Here is a 21,208-nt window from a genome sequence, read left to right as displayed (position 1 = left end):
TGCTTCCTGATCCTTTTTACGACGTGACAGGTTCAGTAACTGGCAAAAGAGTGCTAGTTTAAGCTTTCTTCAAGTTCATTGCCTGCAGTGTTTGTGTTGTAGAGTAGCAAATAAACTTTGATTTATTAAGAAATCTTCTGTCTGGTGCTATGTGATTTTCAAGTCTGAAACTATTTGCCAAAGATTGCGTTACCTATGCTAAAATTGACCTATGCTAAAATTACCTATGCTCATGAATTTTGATTAAGTATTATTTGGTTTGTTTTATCGTTGGCCATGAATAAGATAAACAAAATTGTTAAAGATATACTGAATTTAACGATTCGCTGGACAAGTCATTAAAACCTTTGAAATTATACGCTAAATTAAAATAATAGTTCTAAAATTACTACACCCATTAGAGAAGGATTGTCACTACTCTGCCACACATTCTGAATACTCTAGAATAGATTACTTTCTCTTACAAGAGGAAAACAGATACAGGATACAGCAATGTCGAATTGGGGTAGCAGACGTATCGGATCACAGTGCTATCTATGTGTGGATCTCTCTGGGTGAAAGAAAAAAAAAGAAACACGCTGTGTAAATTAAATTTAGGAATATTAAATAATAAAATAACTATACAAATTTGCATGGAAATAAAAAGATATTTAGAGGAAAATAACAACAGTGAGGTGGACTCCTCCATATTATGGGATGCACTTAAGGCAGTGATTCGAGGAAAATTAATAGCTATCACAAGCACTTTTAAAAAAGAAAGGGTAGCTCATTATGAAAAACTTACTTAAAACAATTGGAGCTTAAACATAAACTTAATGTGAACAAAGAGGTGATGGCTCAAACTGGAGAATTGAGAAAGGAAATGAACAACCTATTACAATTAGAAGTAGAGAAGTAGGCAACATTTTTAAAACAAAGAGCAGTTAAATAATTGGCAAGGCAAATGCAAAAGCAACAAATTAATAATTTAATCTAAATTACACAATTCCAAAACAAATCAAATTAAATACGATCCAAAAGATATTGAAAGTATTTTTAAGAATTATTATGAAAAACTATACAAACAGACCTCTGTAATGGATAGAACAAAAGTACTAGAATTCCTTAATACATTAGATCTGCCCTCTACTGGTGATTTACAAAATAAAAGTTTAACTGCAGAAATAACCACAGAGGAGTTACAACAAGCCATGGGTAAACTAAAGTCAGGCAAAGCACCAGGGAGTGATGGATTCCCTTCAGAGTGGTACTTCATTTTTAATAAAGAACTGATGCCATTGCTAATGGACACCTTCAACTGGGTCATAAAAGAAGGAAAAATTCCTCCGTCATGGAAAGAGGCTATAATTTCCGTAATCCCGAAGGGGGAAAAAGACAGGGAACACTGTCAAAATTATAGACCTATATCACTCCTTAAAATTATTTTATCTATTAATCTGCCATTTATCTACTAAAATTACAGAGCAACATGTTCCTACTTTTTTTTTGCCACAAACTCAATAAGAGCTGTTGTACTAATATTAATGTTTAAATGATTAGTTAATCATTAACAAAACACTTTTAAATGACTTATACCTGATCATTATTATAAAGTGTTTCCAGAAGTTTGATCAAAACAGTCTGTAGTCACTGTCACAAGCAAACTGTATAAAAACTATGACGATGATGAGGTGTTTTTTCCAGACAGATTTGGCAACCTTACTGACCAAACGAAAGTGAAAGCAGAAGTTGTGTTGTACATGCAGTGTTTACACTTAATCGTAAGACTTTTTCATTTTGAAAAACTGACCATAAAACTGTTATTATTTGCTGATGTGGTAATTTATATGTACCTAATGGGAAACAAAGGACATTTTGAGAACTTGTCTAGTAGCCGAACATTTTGATTAAAGCAAGTCTTTTAGGTCTGGAGAACAAAGGCACTTCCTTATTAATGTAGGTAAGCATAAAATACTAATTTAACCAAGAAACACTCAAGAAACATGATTAAATATGGACAAATAGGGATTACAAGATTGTAACATGTTTCACTATAATGTTCTGCAATCATGTTTTCAAACTTTTATATAATTGATATAATGATAATTTTAAAGTAGCCTACTTTTGTTGCTCCATAGGTTGTGTATTACACTGTAAGTAATATGAAATGTAAAATGTATTACAGTCATAGATATTTCACATATTTATTATGAAAGGCAATGCATAAGGAGAATATATCACTTATGTTCTTTGTTTAATCTTGAGTCAGGAACACTTCTACATTAATTTTCTTCTTGCATCTACTCAAAATGAATATGTGCTTCTAGAAACTTTTAAACACAAAGTGCAGTTTATAAAATAATTACAATAGATACACCCATGACTTTGTTTATTTTACTGTAACACTATATTTTCTGTAGTTGACGACACTATAAATTTGTTAATTTTCTAAGGGAAATTTAATCTGCATAAAACAAAACTAACAGCCATTAAACCCTGTTTTCATTTTTTTTATGGAGATAAACATTTTTTTATGACTCGGCGATCAAGCTGACATAAAACATGAAAGCGAGGACCATATCTCTTATATTGAAAGAACTCTAATATAGCACTAGTATACACTGTCTGCAAAAGACAGCCAGCTCTTTAACTTACTGTCTGTAAGCAGACTCGTCTCCATCCTTGATGAGGCCGATGACTGTAGTGTCGTCCTCAAACTTCAGGAGCTTGACAGAGGGATTTTTGGAGGTGCAGTCATTTGTATACAGCAGGGATAATTTGCATAATAAATAATAGTTTAACATTCAGATACGTTACACCGCAAATATGGAAATATTATGGAATATTTGGATTTGTGCTGAATGAGAGAGGTAGGATACACGAGCACAAAGCCCCATTTCGCAAATAGATGAGTGTGCAAGCCTTAAAGTATACTCCTTTTTCAGTCTATGTGAGAGAAGCGTTCAGAATCAGTACATGGTCACTGTCTAGTGGGCTTTGTTTTCAAGTGCAAAACTCGTGGCATTCACTGTTCTTCTGCTGGCGGTTATCAAACAGCATTGGATTACTGCGGGCACCCCCTTCTGGATTGAGAGTGAATTGCCTGTATTCGTTGTAAGGCTTCATGCTCCGAACCGAGATGCCCGTACCGTGACGGTTCGGTACGAATACATATACCGTGCCACCCCTAATATATAGTGATATTCTCAATGTTACTCAGATAACAGGATACAGGTTTAACTCATTCGAAATACTTCTACTCAATGTTGAACTGTCAGATATGCAAAAGAAATCTCTCCTATCTCTTGCTCTGGCTACTGTGTATAGACCGCCAGGGCCATATACAGATTTCTAAAAGAATTTGCAGAATTTGTTTTCCTCTCAGACCTATTGGTTACTATTAATAAAGAGCTAATTGTCAGAGATTTTATCATTCACGTTGATAATATAAAATGATGCTTTAGGGCTTGCTTTTACTGACCTAATAAACTTTTTTGGAGTCAAGCAAAACGTCACTGGGCCCAATCATAATTTTAATCATACACTAGATTTAATTATGACGCATGGAATTGATCTTCCTGATATGTAGATATCATACCTCAAAGTGATGATGTTACTGACCATTTCCTTGTATCGTGCATGCTGCGTATTACGGATATTAACTATATGGCTCTGCGTTATCGTCCAGGCAGAAATATTGTTCCAGCCACTAAAGACAGATTCACAAATAACCTGTCTGATTTATCTCAACTGCTCTGTGTAGCTATAAATACACATGAACTAGACGAAATGACTACCAACATGGGCACTATCTTGTCTAATACCTTAGAAGCTGTTGCCCCCATCAAATTGAAAAAGGTTAGAGAAGAACATACTGTGCCATGGTACAACAGTTATACCCATTCTCTCAAGAAAGAAACTCGTAATCTTGAGCACAAATGGAGAAAAACTAACTTGGAAGTTTTTAGAATTGTGTGGAAAAACAGTATGTCCAGCTACAGATAGGCTTTAAAGCAAAAAGTCTACTGAACCTTTCCTGTCCGTAGTCAGTAGATCTTTCCTCAGAGATAGCTGCCAGGCAAGGGGCTGTCATGAGGAACATTAGTTCTGGGAACCAGATCCGAGTGGGCCAGCAAGGTGCCACAAGCAGGACCTGCTCTTTGTCCTCCCTGATCTTGTACAGCGTCTGTGTGAGAAGGATCACTGGGGGAAACGCATATTTACGCAGGCCCCGCAGGCAGTGCCGAGTGTTCCCTCGGTCAGGGAGTAAAACAACTGGCAGTGAGAGGTCTGTGGAGAGGTAAACAGGTCTACCTGAGTGGCTCCAAAACATCTCCAAATCAGCTGGATCGTCTGGGGATGTAGTCTCCATTCCCCTGGGAGAGCAGCAAGTGACAGCTCGTCGGCTGTACAGTTGTGCAGACCCGGAATGTGAATGGTACGAAGCAATCTCAGATGGTTCTGACTCCAAAGAAGTTGGCGTGCGAGTTGCGACAGGAGCATAGACCACCTTGTTGGCTGACCAGCGGACCAGCACGTGCTTGCCTCATGAGCACCGTCTGAGACGGTTCAAGGCTAGGTGTACTGCTAACAACTCTAGGCAGTTGATGTGCCAGTGCAGTTGGGGGCTCGTCCAAACCCCCGACACTGCATGCCCCTCGTACATGGCCTCCCAGCCAGTGGTAGATGCATCCATGTAAACCACAGCATGCCCAGAGACCTGTTCCAGGGGCACTCCTGCCAGGAGAAACGCAAGGTCTAACCACGGGAGAAAGGATTGGCGGCAGGCCGGTGAGACTTGGACCCAGTGAGTGGCGCATTGCCACGCCCAACTTGGGACTCAGCCATTGAGCCAGGGTTGAAGCAGTCTCATATGCAGCAGCCCAAGCAGCGTGACTGCAGCTGCCATATGCCCCAGGAGCCTCTGTAGCTGCTCTTGAATATATTCAGGCAGTTCAACACCAACTGAGCACGTTCCTGCGTGAGGCGTGCTGTCTGTTCGACCGAATTCAACTACATACCGAGAAAAGAGATCCACTGCGTTGGGGAGAGTTGACCCAAAGGCCCTGAGTGTGTGGTGCGGAGAGGTCTTAGTGTTCGAAGCAACGCTTACCTGGTTCCATGGTTTGGAAGACGGTGCCTGCTGATGAGAGAGGAGGATGAGTGTGGTCCGGTGTTGGTCCATGCCCTCTTGGGACCTAGAGACAGAGAAAAATGCTTGTTCGGTTCTATAAGAATCTCCCCACCGAACGGGGCGTCAGGAGAGGACACGTTGTTATGACTCATTGTGGTTTTTTATTTACTCTTCTTAATTTTTTCACATACAGTTGATTAGTCCACAAATAGCAGGTTATAAACCTGTAGAAATAGAAAAGCTATGGTGTAAACAACAATATTGATAGCCACATACATAATATACCATAAAATCTGAATAATATTAAAATATAAATTCCAAATATAGTCATTATTTAATATTATAAATATACTTAGTGTTTAAACTGAATGACTAAGCAAAGCACATACATCTAAACACAGAAATGCAACAATTTCACACACACCAAATGTACATGAATGTCAATGTTACACATTAAACCAATAACCCAAAACCACAAATGTGTTCTCAGTATGTTGGCCTAAAGTGAAAGACAGTGAGTGTAATTTTAAGTAGCAATGCTGAGCATAGCAATCCATTACCAATGTAGAGCAATTAACTACATTACCCATCCAGCACCGCAAACAGGAAATAACTCGTGTGACAGTGAAACGCTCCAATTTCAAACATTTACTGGAATATAGCCACGGATACTATTGAGCCGACAACGTTAACCATCAGACCGCAAACAAGGTTTTATCAGCGTAACCAAAATAACAGTTATCAAGCATACAAACCGCGCACATACACAACGACAGCACAGCACAGCGGCAGCGTAAACAGACAAACAAACTTAAACCACAGCTCAATGGATAAAACAGCAGCTTACCGGTGGCGCATCTCTCCTGACGAGACAACATGCCAAAACTAGTACTCGCTCCCGCTTATAGCCCGTGCTCATTCATTACTGGATTTTAACACACTGTTTTGGGATTTTACTGGTCCACGTTTCAACTCTTGACTGGCCCGTGCTCCAATCAGGTAAATGAACCTCCCACCTCTTAACCTGTGTTACATTGCCGCTAAACACCCATGACGTAGTAAACGCAACACCTCCCACTTGACCGACTGATCATGTGATTCAAGGCGGTCACAGACAAAACATTACATTACACCGCATAATATACAAAAAAAAAAAAAAAAAAAATTTTTTTTTTTTTTCTTTCATTTCTTGATCATGAAGAATAGGACTCCATTGTCACTGTTCAGGCACCTCCCCTGACAGAGGTGTGGTATTCTGCCAGGTTTGGTCATATGGGGTATGTACTCTTCATTCTTCGTGAATGGTGGTGCAAGTGATGGCGAAGGCAGCATGGATATGTAATGCAAGGGAGAGAAGAGAGAGAGAGAAAAAAAAGGAGAGGTATCCTGAGGTAATGCCTTCAGAATCGGGGTTTGGGCGTTTAGGCAGTGCCTACAGAATTGGTGGTCGAAGAGACGAGGTCTAGGAGTCACTGGTCTTCCACAGGGATGAGGACTATCAGCCTCCTCACGTCTCTCCGTAGGATGACTGAAGTCAGCTGCTGAGGGTTCCTCTTAAGTTGCCAAACTATTAGGGAGGCAGGGAGGCCCGCACACATCTTAACGTCTGCGTCTCTCACGAGTCCTTTCTTATCAGGGTACACGGCCTGGATCCGTCCGAGCCGGAATTGCCCTCGCAGTGCGTTTTGATCAGCAATCCAAACAATGTCACCAATTGCTACATTTCTTTGGGTCCGGTGCCACTTTGGCCGAACGAATAGGTTAGGTCCGGCAAGTTCACTCCACTTCTTCCAGAACATATCCACACCAATCTGGATGGATCTGAGACGGCGCCAGGGATGGGTGCACAAGTCAATTCCTCCTGTATCTCCTCCTTGCCTGGTCCTCCCGAGAAGCAGGGTATTGGGGGTCAAATACTCTATAGAGTCTTCTTGTTCTTGTGCCCTGGCGTCAATCGGCCTTTCATTGGTGAGGTTAGCTGCCTGGTAGAAGAGGGTTTGGAGTTCACCCCAGGTGAGTGAGTTTGTTGTCTCTCTGAGGCTAGTGAGGGCCCTTTTTATTAGCTTAACTGCAGCTTCCGCAGCCCCGTTACGATGAGGTGCGTCAGCTGGATGAAAGTTCCATGCCCACACTGTCCCATTCTTGGCAGCTTTGTCCTCTATGGATGCTTCCCGTAAGGTAGCTAAGTACCTATGCAAGTCTTGTAGGGCCGATTTTGCTCCAATGAAATTGGTTCCCCTATCTGACCACAATTTTCTGGTATGGCCTCTCAATGCTATAAAGCGAGAGTAAGTTTGAAGAAAGCTTTCAGATGATTGGTCATCAACGAGGTCCGCATGAACTGCCCTTGATGCCATGCAACAGAATACTATGCCCCAGACTTTTTTCCCTGTTCTTTTCTTGACAGCATCCTTGATTTCGAAGGGGCCGAAGAGGTCAAGTGTAGTATACTCAAATGGGTTAGCACGCTGTGAGCGTTCTGGCGGCAGATCACTCATCTTCTGCTGGCACATCTTCCCTTTTAGTTTGCGACATGTAATACAGTCGTTTACAACTCTCTTTACTATCCTCCGACCTTGCACAATCCATGCTTTCCTCCTGGTGCGCAGAAGCGTGGCAGCAACACCTTCATGGTTCTCGTTATGAGCTTCTCTTGACAGTAGCGTTGCGAGCCATGAATGAAATGGAATTAAAGGAACAGCTGTTCCATCTTCATTCCAGGACTGGATTCGTCCACCACAGAGAAGGATTCCTGTGCTCTCGTTCTTGTGGACCACCAAGCGGTTCAGCGTTGAGTCCAGGAACTGACTACCATCTTGGGCTGCAAGGACCAGGTCTCGGAAGGCTTGTGCTCTCTCCTCAATAGACAGGATAGAGCGGTTTGCCTCCCACTTTGATGAGTCTGGTACCTGGCGTCTTCTCAGCCAGGTTTCTGCAGCCCGTCGAGTCCAGGCTATAGAACCACACAGCTTGGACAGAGAACTGAAACGTTGAGGTTCCACAAGGCGCACCAGTCCAATTGCCCAGGGCCTTCTCTGTCTGTCTGCTAATGTTGCATCCTGGATAGCTGGCGATGTCGGTCTCCTGTTGACTCCATGCTTGAGGTCCACCTTGATGTCAGGCCCGTTGAGGCCAGTTCTTTCCTTTGACTGGGCCCTGATGACCACTGCTGAGAAGGCTTTCCGCTGAAGTTTTCCCACATCTCCAGCAGCAGAGGATGTAATCTCACTGGCCATCTTCATAGGCCAGTCGGTCTTGGGCAATTTCAGGAACTCAGGGCCTCGCTGCCACTCTGACCCTTCGTTAAGTTCCTCAGGAGTTGCACCTCTGGTAAGTATGTCAGCAATGTTTCGTCTGCCTTCAATCCACCTCCAATCTTCCACATGTCCGGCTTTCTGAATCTCACCGATTCGATTAGCGAAAAAGGTCTGGAAGCCGTAGCTGTCCTTTTGGATGGCTGCCAGGATTGTTTGGCTGTCCACAAAGTGAATCCATTGCTTGATTTTAATGTGGCAGTGCTTCTCAAAATACTTTTTTAGGCGGGTAGCGAAGACCGCACCACAGAGTTCCGCCTTGACCACATCTCCCTTTTGGTCGAGAGGGGTCAGTTTAGCCTTGGATTCCACCAACTTCACTACAACTTTGTCTCGAGTTTCCCACCGCAGATAGAGTACAGCTCCATAGGAGGATTCGCTTCCATCTGAGAACGTGATCCCTGTTGGTGGGCCTATGGCTCCAGGCGGCGTGAGGCTTCTCTCAAACCTTACCTGCCCAAGTCGCACGATTTCTTCAAAGAGCGTTATTGCGGCTTCTCGAAGTTTTAGTGAGAGAGGGGCATCCCATGTGTCTTTAGATGGATTGTCCTTGCCAGCTTCCTGGAATGATTCTCGTACCAACATCACTCCCTTCTGTTTGGCTGGTGAGGCAAGACCAATCGGGTCGTACAATGCGGCAATCTGGCTAAGAAGTATGCGTCGGGTAAGGGGATTTGGTGTTCCTTCCCTGACATCCTCTATGCTCAGATTAAATCCTGTCCTCATTTTCCCTCTTTTCTTAGAGAAGTTTATAGAAGTCAGCAACCGAAGCTTGTCTGTCTCAGGTTCGTAACCGACCCCAAGTGCTTTGTTCTCCCCATCATTCATTTGGTTGGGCAGTACCAGGGTCCTAGGTACAGTTGTTTCAGGAGGGGCTCCACTCCTCCCACTTTGACGTGACAGAACCCACGGTTTGAGGAAGAAGCCTCCCTCTTTCAAAATCTCCTCCACCCCTTTAGTGATCCTTTCCAGCGTCCTGAGGTCATCGTGTGAGGTCAGGATGTCATCCACATAGCTGTCCTCAGTCAGAGCTCGCCGTTCTTCAATCATGTCAGCAAACTGAGGAAGGTTGGCCGTCTCCTTCATTGCAACTTGGGCGATACATCCTGCGGGTTTATCACCGATATTAACTCTGACAACTGCAAACACCTCAATGTTGTCCTCAGGGTTGTCTCTCCAGAGAAAGCGGTGGAGGTGAACTTCATCATCTTTCAGCCACACTGAGTTATACATCTTTTTTACATCACCCAGTGCGGCATGGAGTCCACTCCTGAACCTCAAAAGGACACCTCTGATGGGATTGAGTACATCGGGACCCTTGTGAAGGAGATCATTTAGACTTATGCCTCGGAACTCTTGGCTACTATTCCACACAATTCTCACAGGAGTTGAGGAGGAGTGTGGGTTCGGTGCAACCAGATGGCTGATGTACCATTTAGGTCCTTCCCAGTTGTTAATTTCCTCCCTTGTGAGTTTTGCAGCAGCCCCTCTTAAAACCATTTCATGTATTTGTTCTTTATATGCAGCCTTCCACACAGGTTCCTTCTCCAGACGTTTCTCCGTGTTTCTGAAGGTTGCCTCCACTGCCTGCCGATTGTCTGGCAGTGTTGTGAGGTCTGTCTTCCAGGGATAAGCTGTGTCCCAGTGGGGAGAGTTGCTGTGTTTGTCCGCCAGCACGTATGTTAGGCATTCTTTTATCTTTTCCAGGTCCCGCTCTTCCTTGAGGGTCATTTCTTTTCCTCCAGGGGGGCACCTGCCACACTTGCAGCCGCCACATTGAGGACTGCACGCAGCTCCGATGCTGTCCCACCTGAACCACTCGAAGACCTCTTTGTTGGTGGTTGCAGTGCTCCGGACAAGCGCATTTCCTTCCTCTTCTTGAGGTATGATGGTCTCTTTATACGCCATCGAGGCTGATCTCATGGTCCTTGCAAGGTGAGTTTCAGAGCGGTACACGGCCAAATCGACTGTCTCAATGAGATCGGGATGGGTTCCCCCAACAGTCTTTCCCAGCGGGCCATCCCAGAGAACGAGGTCTCCCACAATCTTGATTGGCTGGGGAACAAGACGACCTTCCCGATGACTGATAAGGAGGTCAATCTTTGTGGGACGGACCAGTTCGTCTCTGGGTACATTGGGGAAGAACTTCTGCAATTGCTCGGCAGTGACTAATTGAGTCACCTCCGCGATGTTTTCCAGGCCATAGCAGAGAATTTTGTGCTCTGCCACTTTTCCCTTGGATGTCTTCACCTTTAGCCGCAGGGAATATCTTTTGGTCAGGACAGTCTTCTTCATCCCCCCGACTCCATGGACTATAAGCCTGATGTTCTCACCGCACAGTCCAAGGCGATCGGCCGTTTCATTGGTGATATAATTGGTGTCAGATGCAAGGTCGATTAGGGAACCAATAAGGCAACCCGAGTTTGTCGTCACTTCCGTCAGCATCATCACCACTGGATGTTCTTGCAATCTATCTCCAGCCTTGGCGCATACAGTTGATGATATTTTGTTTGAGAACGCATTCTTGTATTTCTCCCTTTGTTCTGGAGTAAGCTCTGCCAGGAACTCTTCTTGTTTGTTGGTTAGACCAAGTTTCTTTACTCCAATTTTTATGGTGCTCTGCTCCTCACTACTGCTGTCCTTCTTTGGAGTCGGTGGCTTAGGACACAGAAGGTAATTGTGGTCCGACACCCCTCCTTTCCGACAGTCTACTTTTGGGCAGAGGTATCTGGGTGTGCATCCCTTCCCATCCTTGGGGTGGTGCCGCAAACACTTGGAGCACAACCCTAGCTTCTTCAAATGGGCCCTTTTTTTTAAGAGATCTTGCTCTCTAAAGACCTTGCACGCAAATAGCCTGCCAGCATGGGAGTCATCTTCACAGACAGTACAGCTGGGATAGTCGTCCTTCTGACCTGCTGTGGATTTAGTGAAAGCCTTCCTCCCTCTCTTGTCTGGGTAGTCTGCAGCACCCTTTTCCACAGGGCCTTTATCTGCAGGAATTGACTCCAACTGATCCAGCTCTTCAAGAATCTCTTCCTGCTTCTTCAAGAATCCTAGGAGGCAATCAAAATGATACAGTGGAGAGAACCTGTTTACCGGGTCAGTTTTGTGTATAATCCACTCCTTCTTGAGTGAACTGGGAAGCTTGCTTTCAAGAGACTGGGCAACAACACGGTTCTTCACGGCGTCCTCTTCACCAAGAATCTGGAGGTTGCACAGTGCCCTTTCCACAGCCTGGATCAATTCAATGGTTCTTCTTGGATTGTTTCCTTTGACGGGGGGAAGAGACTGGACCTCGTTGGTGATCATTAGGACTATTTTTGCTCTGTTCCCGTATTTGCTGTCCAGCAGCCTGAACATATCGTCGGCGGACCCACAGCTAGATAGGACGAGATCCTTCTTGACCTTTTCGTGAAGACTATTTAATAAGTGGAACTTTTTTATACATTCCACACCTTGTGGGTTACCCAATTCTTGTAGGTCCTCCCACTCAGTCTTCCAGCGGTAATAGTCCCTCATGTCACCAGAAAAAGTGGGTAGCCGTGCTCTTTCAAGGCTGATTTGAGGCTTGAGATTAGGGTTTCCTTTGGTCCTTTCAGGGCTGCTTTGCTGTAAGAGGGGCCGGGTAATCATGTTCAATGACCCCGTGTACGTTTTGGGCTTCAGCTTGAGATCAGCAGACCTGTCAGGGAGAGAGAGGAAAGAAGCACCTTGTATCGGATCACCAACCGTGCTGCCATCATCTCCCAGGTTTCTTTCTCTACCCTTTACTTGGTCTGCTTCATCCTCCTCCAGTTTGTCAGACAACGCCAGGACCCTCTTCTTTAGTGTCTTGTGGCGTATCCTGAGATCTAATTCTTTCGGACCAGGAACCAACTCCTTCCACTCTACCAGCATTTCTCCGAGTTCAGCGACCTCTCTTTCAAGACCTCTATTCCTTAGCCTGCGGTCTTTGATTGACTTCCGAGGGTTAACTTCCTCTTCCTCTGCCTGAGTGATGGCCGAATCAGCTGTTTTAGCCTGCTTAATAAACGCCTCCTCTGCGTAGCTGGTCCAAAAGGTTTCCTGGGTGACTCTCTTTACCTCGAGGAACCTGTTCTCACACTCTGCTGTCTTTTCATCAATTTGGTTTGCAGATGCTATGACCTCTTCATCCGTTGATTCCCTCAGGGCTTCAGCATACTCATGTCCCGCATCTGTGACCTTAGAAAGGTCTGTCCTGGAAATTTTCCATTCCCTGAGAACTTCAGTCGGTTCCAAGAGTCCCGGTTTAGTGAGAGTATGAGCCCTTTTGGTGAATGAAGCCTGTGCTCTTGATCGCACACTTTTAAGCTTTTCCAAGTCTGTCATTGTTACTCCCTTTATGTTGACTGGAGAGCTGTCACTGCCAATGTGTATACACACTCTTTTATCCTTGATCAACGGGCAGTTTGATTGGTGATAAACTTGATGATAAACTTGGGGTCAGTCAGAAGTGAGAGGCCAGCTAATCCTGGGTTGATTGAGCTTCCTTAATGAAGCAGTTCGTGGCTGTTTTTTACTGCACTCAATCCAGTGCAGTGGGGCCCGGTTTATAACTGTTCGGTTCTATAAGAATCTCCCCACCGAACGGGGCGTCAGGAGAGGACACGTTGTTATGACTCATTGTGGTTTTTTATTTACTCTTCTTAATTTTTTCACATACAGTTGATTAGTCCACAAATAGCAGGTTATAAACCTGTAGAAATAGAAAAGCTATGGTGTAAACAACAATATTGATAGCCACATACATAATATACCATAAAATCTGAATAATATTAAAATATAAATTCCAAATATAGTCATTATTTAATATTATAAATATACTTAGTGTTTAAACTGAATGACTAAGCAAAGCACATACATCTAAACACAGAAATGCAACAATTTCACACACACCAAATGTACATGAATGTCAATGTTACACATTAAACCAATAACCCAAAACCACAAATGTGTTCTCAGTATGTTGGCCTAAAGTGAAAGACAGTGAGTGTAATTTTAAGTAGCAATGCTGAGCATAGCAATCCATTACCAATGTAGAGCGATTAACTACATTACCCATCCAGCACCGCAAACAGGAAATAACTCGTGTGACAGTGAAACGCTCCAATTTCAAACATTTACTGGAATATAGCCACGGATACTATTGAGCCGACAACGTTAACCATCAGACCGCAAACAAGGTTTTATCAGCGTAACCAAAATAACAGTTATCAAGCATACAAACCGCGCACATACACAACGACAGCACAGCGGCAGCGTAAACAGACAAACAAACTTAAACCGCAGCTCAATGGATAAAACAGCAGCTTACCGGTGGCGCATCTCTCCTGACGAGACAACATGCCAAAACTAGTACTCGCTCCCGCTTATAGCCCGTGCTCATTCATTACTGGATTTTAACACACTGTTTTGGGATTTTACTGGTCCACGTTTCAACTCTTGACTGGCCCGTGCTCCAATCAGGTAAATGAACCTCCCACCTCTTAACCTGTGTTACATTGCCGCTAAACACCCATGACGTAGTAAACGCAACAATGCTCTTATGATGAATTTCTTGGAAACAAATGATTCTCCACCCGGCCCTCTTCCAGGGGAGGGAGAGGTGCATTCACCATATCTTGAAGAGCAGTTCCCTCTCTCTCTGGTTTGCCCGTCGAACTTTTAGATCGTGACAACCCTCGTGCAGGTCCCTCAGTGCTAGTCTGAAGAACCTGCAGTAACGCCTTAGCATGTAAGGCAGAGGCAGCTTCTCCACAGTGCAACTCCGAGATGATCATCTTCCCGCAATGAGAACATGACTCATCCACGAACGCCACCTTAGCGTCCTTAATGTCCTCACTGTCATAACCCTAGTTCAATCTTTTTCTCTCAATAGAGTAGTCAGGAGCAAAACGATGTGATCGCTCGGCTCTAAAGCGAAAAACTGAGTATGTGTTGCACCTGCTGCGTAGTTATACTTTCACTGCCATCAGTGGCAGCTGGATGCAATCATCGCATGTCAATGTGCATTGCTTTGTTTAGTTTACACTCAAAGTGGATTAGTCTCTCTAAGCGAGATCCCAATTCGTCGGTCAGCGATGTGACTCGGAGTGAAAGACTGAATGAAAATCTTACATAAAGGCTTTAAGTAAAGCATTACCCATATTTTTTAGCGATACATGCTATTTACACTAAGTGCAAATAGTGGTAGAGGTACTTTATTTTCCTCTTTTCAATTATTTCCTTCATTTTTATTGAAAATAAATGCCTTTCCAATGTGATATGTGATGTGAAAAGAAAGAATGAGTTTGGCAAAAGGTGGATTCAAACTTGGGTTCAGTGCTACGTCTAGCCCAAAAACGGACGAAGTTAGTGTAAATAGCCTCTGCCAATAAGGTTGGATATATGTAAAGAGAATGTTAACAGAGGCCAGGACACAATAAAGACGGATGCAAAAAGGAGAGCAGGGAAAATACTTTATGCTCTGATTGGCCAGCTAGCGTTGTGATTAGCTGAATACTGCAAGCATGTGATGGAAATGTTACGCCCGTTACCATGTTGTGATGCAGTGTCCCGGTGAGATGAGACTAAAACAATAAAACCCATTATAAATGAGGCATTCGTTGCATTCAGTGAGGACATAATTACTGATTATAATGACTCATACAGTCTTTTTATGCGTTGTGCCATGCCGCTTAAACATAACACCATGTCTACATTTGTGTTTGTAGAAATGCCAAACAAGCACTACTCTACACAGCTCAAAACTCGCGTTTGAATAATCAGTGGCAAATTCTTTAAATATCGAAACATACTTACAGACTGTTAGTCAGAAGCAGCAGACTGTCCTTGTGACGTTGGAATTGCCCCACTTTATAGTGTTCACATTGTAGGCTACTCTCTCCCAGGTTCAGGAAATAGTCCTCCGTAAAATGCACTGCACACACTCGAATATTTGTGTTGTACTGTTCTGGAACAGTGTTGTAAATATAACCACTGATTTCTGGTTGTGTACTCATTTGGAAGGCCAAACAAAGTACTTTAGCTTTCACAACGAAACACACAGCGTCTCCATGACATGGCGGCGACAACAACAATACAACAGCGAGAATAAAAGTTAAGCCTTCTTTCATTGCGTATACGTTTGCGCGGTGTTATGCAAATCTTCCCACACTGTGACATAGACATGTGGGGGTGTGTTTGAATGAGCCGTTTTAGGAGGGCGTGGCAGTCTCTTAACTTTTATAAAGAATATCTCTTTGGGTTTGAGACTTTAATCTTTGCAACTATACAGATCTTATATATGCACAAACATCTTGTAACACTCCAAAGAGAAAGGAAAACATGAAATTGCATCATATGACCCCTTTAAGTCAGATCATTCAGTTTTTGCTTTAAATCTTGGAATTATACAATCTGATAATAATAATAAATGAGGAGAAATGTGTGTACTATCTTTCTTTGGATCCTGATTAAACTTTAAGGCCAGTTTGATTTGTAATAAAGCAAATAAATAACAGCCTTTTTTTAGTTTGGGGACCAAATCTCTCTATTAACACTACAACTACTGGAATTCTTTAACTACTAGAATCTGACTGTTCATACTAGACTGAGCTGAATGCCATGTCATATTTACATGCAAAGCTTCTACATAAAGCTCTGAATGTCTGTCGTCATATTTTATGAAGTCATCACCCTAAAAAAATAGTCTTTTTGTAATATAGCCTATAATTGTGTACGAGTGATTAGACCACTCCCGAAGGTGCGTGCTTCGCTTGTGTCCGGCAAGTGGGAGACCAAAGTTTTTTCACCGCAGTGTATTTGAAAGTCTAAATGCCAAAATATATGAACTAAAGCCGAATATTTCGGTGGATAAAACGTGAATTTTGGAAATGATTACACATCTTTTTTCAATACATTTTGACTTTTGTACTTTACAGTGCTCTGGAGTTATTGGAAATGTTTGGATCACACGAATCGGAAACAATTCTATGCAACTACCACTATAATCAAAATCCATGAATAAATTGATTTGTTATGACAGTATCAACAATCAATATAAACATTGTCACTATCGCAAAAAAAAAAATAATTGCCTAATTAGTTTGTTTTACTCCACAATGTCAATCTTGTCAGGGCAAAAATTGGCTAGCTTATATGCATTAGCTATAGCAATACACTAGCTTAATAATAATAATAATAATGATGATGATGATGGCTATTTTGTCAGAACACTGAAGTAGGCTATTATTGATAACACCCAGGCTATAGTCTTCATAGGATCAGCCTAACATACCTGCTGGCTGGTTGAATGGCAGCAGTTGTCGAATTGGAGGTGTCCATCCGGCTTTTTTTACGAAAGAAATTTTTAGCTTATGAAAATAATATAAAAAGGACTAGGACAAAAGTTGCTAGGCAACAGAGATGAACATTTTCAACCATGGGAAAAAGTCACAAAAGTTGAAATTATACGACGTCTGTAATGCGAATGGTCAATTTGACCACTTTGGCCATTCAAGGTAGAAATACTAATAACTTTTTTGAATTTTATAATTGTAATAAAATAACAATGTTAGTATGAAATATAGACACATTTAAGAAAAGACTAGGAATTATAGTAACGTGGGATTTATTACATAAAGTTATTAAATTTTTAACAAACTTTATACATTTAAAAACAGTCCAAATGACTGCCTTGGTAGTTCTAGTGTTAATTAACTATTAACTACAACTTTTACCTAAATAAACTGCTGCTTATTAATAGTTAGTAAGGTAGTTGTCAAGTTTATGTATAAGGTAGGATTTAGGGATCTATTCTAGTCATGCAGAATAAGGCAATATGCTAGTAATATGCATGCTATTAAGCAACTAGTTAAAGGGGACCTATAGACCTTTATCACACTTCCAGTATCTGGCAAGTGAAGCAGTGGACGGCTGCGACGGCCTGATGGCGATTCAACATTTTGAATCGGGCAAACTACCACTGACGTGAGCCCAACGAGAGCTGATGAGTGGAACACACCAAACAAACTAGCCCGGCGGATGCTCCCTGACGGCCTGACATTAGCCGATGGCCGACCGTCGGCTTGCTGTGTACCGGGCTTAAAGAAATGTAACAGTGAAATTACTGTGAAAACTGACAGAATAATGACAAAAATGTTATAAAGTTTAATATACAGTATATGTTCTTCAGGTCTCACACACACTGCAGCACTGCAGTCACTATTTAAATGAGCACTGACACGGTGGGCCCTATTTTAACGTTCTAAGTGCATGGTCTAAAGCGCAAGGCGCAGGAGTAATGGGTGTGTTTGGAGCACAACGTGCAATAAACCAATCAGAGTCTTATCTCCCATTCCCTTTAAGAGCCAGTTTCGCTCACGCTATGGCGGATTCACTATTTACATGGCGGAATTTGCAAGAGCAAAGACTGAACGTGTCTCCAGAGAGTAAACGGAGCTGCTCGTGCGCAAGCAAATAGGTAACATAATTCTGATACATACAGTGACTATCCATTATTACACATAGGCATTTTTATATTTATGTAGCCTACACAGTAATAATCTTTTACATTGTAATCCTTTAATTTTTAATATTTGGCATGTTTGTGTGCTGCTGTGTGTGTAATAAGTAGAATGTATGCACATTGCCTATAGGCACATATTACTAACGCACATATTAATAACAAAAAAAAAAATAATAATGCAAAAAAAAAAACATTGATTTAAGGCAAGGTTTATTTGGTCACAGTCTATTTCAGCTGCCTCAAAACAATGTGCCTGAACAAACTTCGTTTTCAGACCAGCACGCCCATGGGTGCACACATCGGTGCAAATGCATTTGCTATTTAAACAACGTGGCACAGGATGTGAAAATGATAACTGCGTTGGGCTGAAACTAGCAAAAAACACTTGCGTCACGCCTGGCACCGTATTGCACCAGGTGTATGTTAGGACCCAGTGTTTATGAGCCACGGCTTTCTCAGATCGGCTTACGTTGGATTAAAACTACAAGATCCGTTGAGTTTGGAAAATTCTGTGTACAGTAATCATCAGAATATCTCTTCACCTGTCTCTGAAAATGATCGGATTTTAAAATCATCCTGCAGATGCTCATTTTAAAAGGCGTTTATTCAACTAGGTGATTACAGTACATTGAAAAATATACATAACCAGAAGAATCAATACACTGCTTCGACGAGCTGCAGCTCAGTTTCAGGGTCTTGGCAATCTTCTTATAGCCTACGCCATCTTTATGTAGAGCAACAATTCTTTTTTCAAATCGTCAGAGAGTTCTTTGCCATGAGGTGCCATGTTGAACTTCCAGTGACCAGTATGAGAGGGTGAGAGCGATAACACCAAATTTAACACACCTGGGGCCTCATTTATAAACATTGCTGTTTTCCAAGCAGATATCTGGATTTATAAAAAATAAATTTGGCGTATATATGTGTGCACCGTACGGATGCCCTTGACTGTGCGTACGAGTGCGTCCGCGTATTTCGATATGCACATTTACATTAAATAGCCTATTCCACTCTCATCAATGGAGATAAGCACTGAAATTACATAAAGTAATTACACAGAAGTTAAACTAAAATTATATGAATTTAGACATATTTGTAGTTGATCACTTTTCCTGTGGCATGCAATGTTTTAATGACAGCGATGAGTGCTATAATAATTCATATATTTAAACTAAACTGTGGATCTCATGTTATGAGAATTTTTTTTAGCGAGAACAATGATCAATGATGCACACTTACTTCGATATTATAGCGGACACTGCTGGGATTCGGTGGTCGAATGGTCCATTGTCCGGTTTGAATAATAGCTACTGTACAGCCGCAGCTGCATAGAAGTGTTGATGTCATGTGAAGGCATCTCCACAACATTATGAAAAATACAACTGTATTTGAAGGATAAAACTTGGGGGGAAGGTAAGATTTGCCTGTTTCCTTTTTGTCTGACGTGCGAGTCAGAAAATTGTATTTACACTGCAATAAACGGCTTACCTGTTTCCAATAAAAATAGCTAAAAGTTGTTCACCTTTTCAGCAAAAGTACATAAATTTTATTTTATTTGAGTTGTTTAAAACAATTGAAATACTATTTGGCCAGTAGAAAGAATGAGGTCAAGTATATTCTAAAATAGGCCATTTATCTGAGAACTAAACAGTTTTGTATTTATGGATATTTTGATATATTCTAAAACATTCTGGATGATTTTGGCTATAAAAATTAATGTGGCACAAATGGCTCATATTACCTTAACGTCTTGTACCTTTGACGGTGTTAAACATAGTGTCACGTGGATGGAAATATGCATGGAAATGATATGCAGATGAGATTATGCATCGTAAAATTAGGCGTTGTAAGCTCCATATATGGTTATTTTGGGGAGGAGTCAGGGTGGAGATGCACGTACGCACAATCTTCCCCTGACTGGGATTTATAAAGGAATTTTTGCGCATGTTCTGGTGTATGCATGCTTTTCTAAATCTGAAAAGTTTTGTGCGTATGCAAAATCTAGCTTTTGTGTGTACGTACACTTTTAGGATGAAATCTACGGAGAGTTTTATACATGAGGCCCCTGCTCCCCATTCACACCTGAGACCTTGTAATACTAACGAGTCACATGACACTGGGGAGAGAAAATTTGGACATTTTCACTTAGAGGTGTACTCACTTTTGTGGCCAGCGGTTTAGACATTATTGGCTGTGTGTTGAGTTATTTTGAGGGGACAGCAAATTTACACTGTTATACAAGCTGTACACTCACTACTTTACATTGTAGCAAAGTGTCATTTCTTCAGTGTTGTTACATGAAAAGATAATAAAATTAGTGCTGTCAATCAATGAAAAAATATTAACGAATGAATCGCACATTTATGAATTTAATTGCGATTAATCCCACCTAACGTTAAAGTTTTTTGATATACTTTTATATTGCAATAATTTCACATTCAATCTTCAAATTAATGTACAAACAACATAAAGACAGTATATTTTTTATATTTGTTTAATGGCATCTTTATGACTGAAGGCCAGTATCACTGATACCAATACTGATTTCTCTATAAAATTGCCCCACCCTGCCCAATATATAACCATTGACTATAGCCATTCAACATTACAGTATAATTGAGAGCTATCAATTTTAAAATTGATTAGACTTTAAAAAAACAACTTCTAAAACCATTTCATAGACATGTTCTTAAATGTGACTCGTATTAAATATATTACATGCATGCACAGTTTTAAGGCAGCTTTAATCGCCTTTTTGGTAACTTCTAGACTGACCACGACATTGCATGCACGTAGTATAGCTTTGATATGAAAGGATACAGGCTACAGCACACGCTGGTGCCTTAGTGCGAAGATCACGTGCTACGAGCACAGTACAGTTTCTGCACTAGTTTGACTCGCGCCTGGCGCTGAACTGAAGTGGAGCGCCGAGCGTGCATCTGAAACGTCTCCGGATTGATGTGCTCGTAAAGACATTCTGCGACTGAATTAATGCACTTCTTGTCAAGAAAAATTGTGACAGAAACAGCAGTTGTGAGTGGGGTGGCCAACCCCAGGCCCACCCCTGCGTTAATTGCGTTAAATATTTTTAATGCGTTAAACTGAAAAAATTAATCGCCTGCGTTAACGCGCTAATTTTGACACCACTAAAATATTAGTGAAATATTGACAAAAATGTGAGATGTTAAAAATGTCACTTCTGTGAGATAGTGTATAAAAAAGTGTAGATATAAAGAGGCTTACCAAAACAAA

General features: G+C 41.8%; 1 protein-coding gene and 1 long non-coding RNA gene across 2 annotated transcripts in view; one reads left to right on the top strand and one right to left on the bottom strand.

Moving 5' to 3' along the window:
* The window catches only part of LOC306858963, a 1,377,007-nt gene that overhangs the window by 116,178 nt on the left and 1,239,621 nt on the right, over positions 1 to 21,208 (bottom strand). The window lies entirely within an intron of this gene.
* The window catches only part of LOC306858855 (NLR family CARD domain-containing protein 3-like), a gene marked incomplete at its 3' end in the record, with an annotated part of 55,875 nt that continues 36,381 nt past the window's right edge, over positions 1,715 to 21,208 (top strand). The window contains exon 1 of the mRNA XM_079399623.1: positions 1,715 to 1,939. The remainder of the gene's footprint in view (positions 1,940 to 21,208) is intronic.

The sequence above is a fragment of the Barbus barbus genome, assembly GCF_936440315.1.
Source record: "Barbus barbus genome assembly, chromosome: 39".
Classification (NCBI taxonomy): domain Eukaryota; kingdom Metazoa; phylum Chordata; class Actinopteri; order Cypriniformes; family Cyprinidae; genus Barbus; species Barbus barbus.
This window is presented reverse-complemented; position numbering and strand designations above follow the sequence as displayed.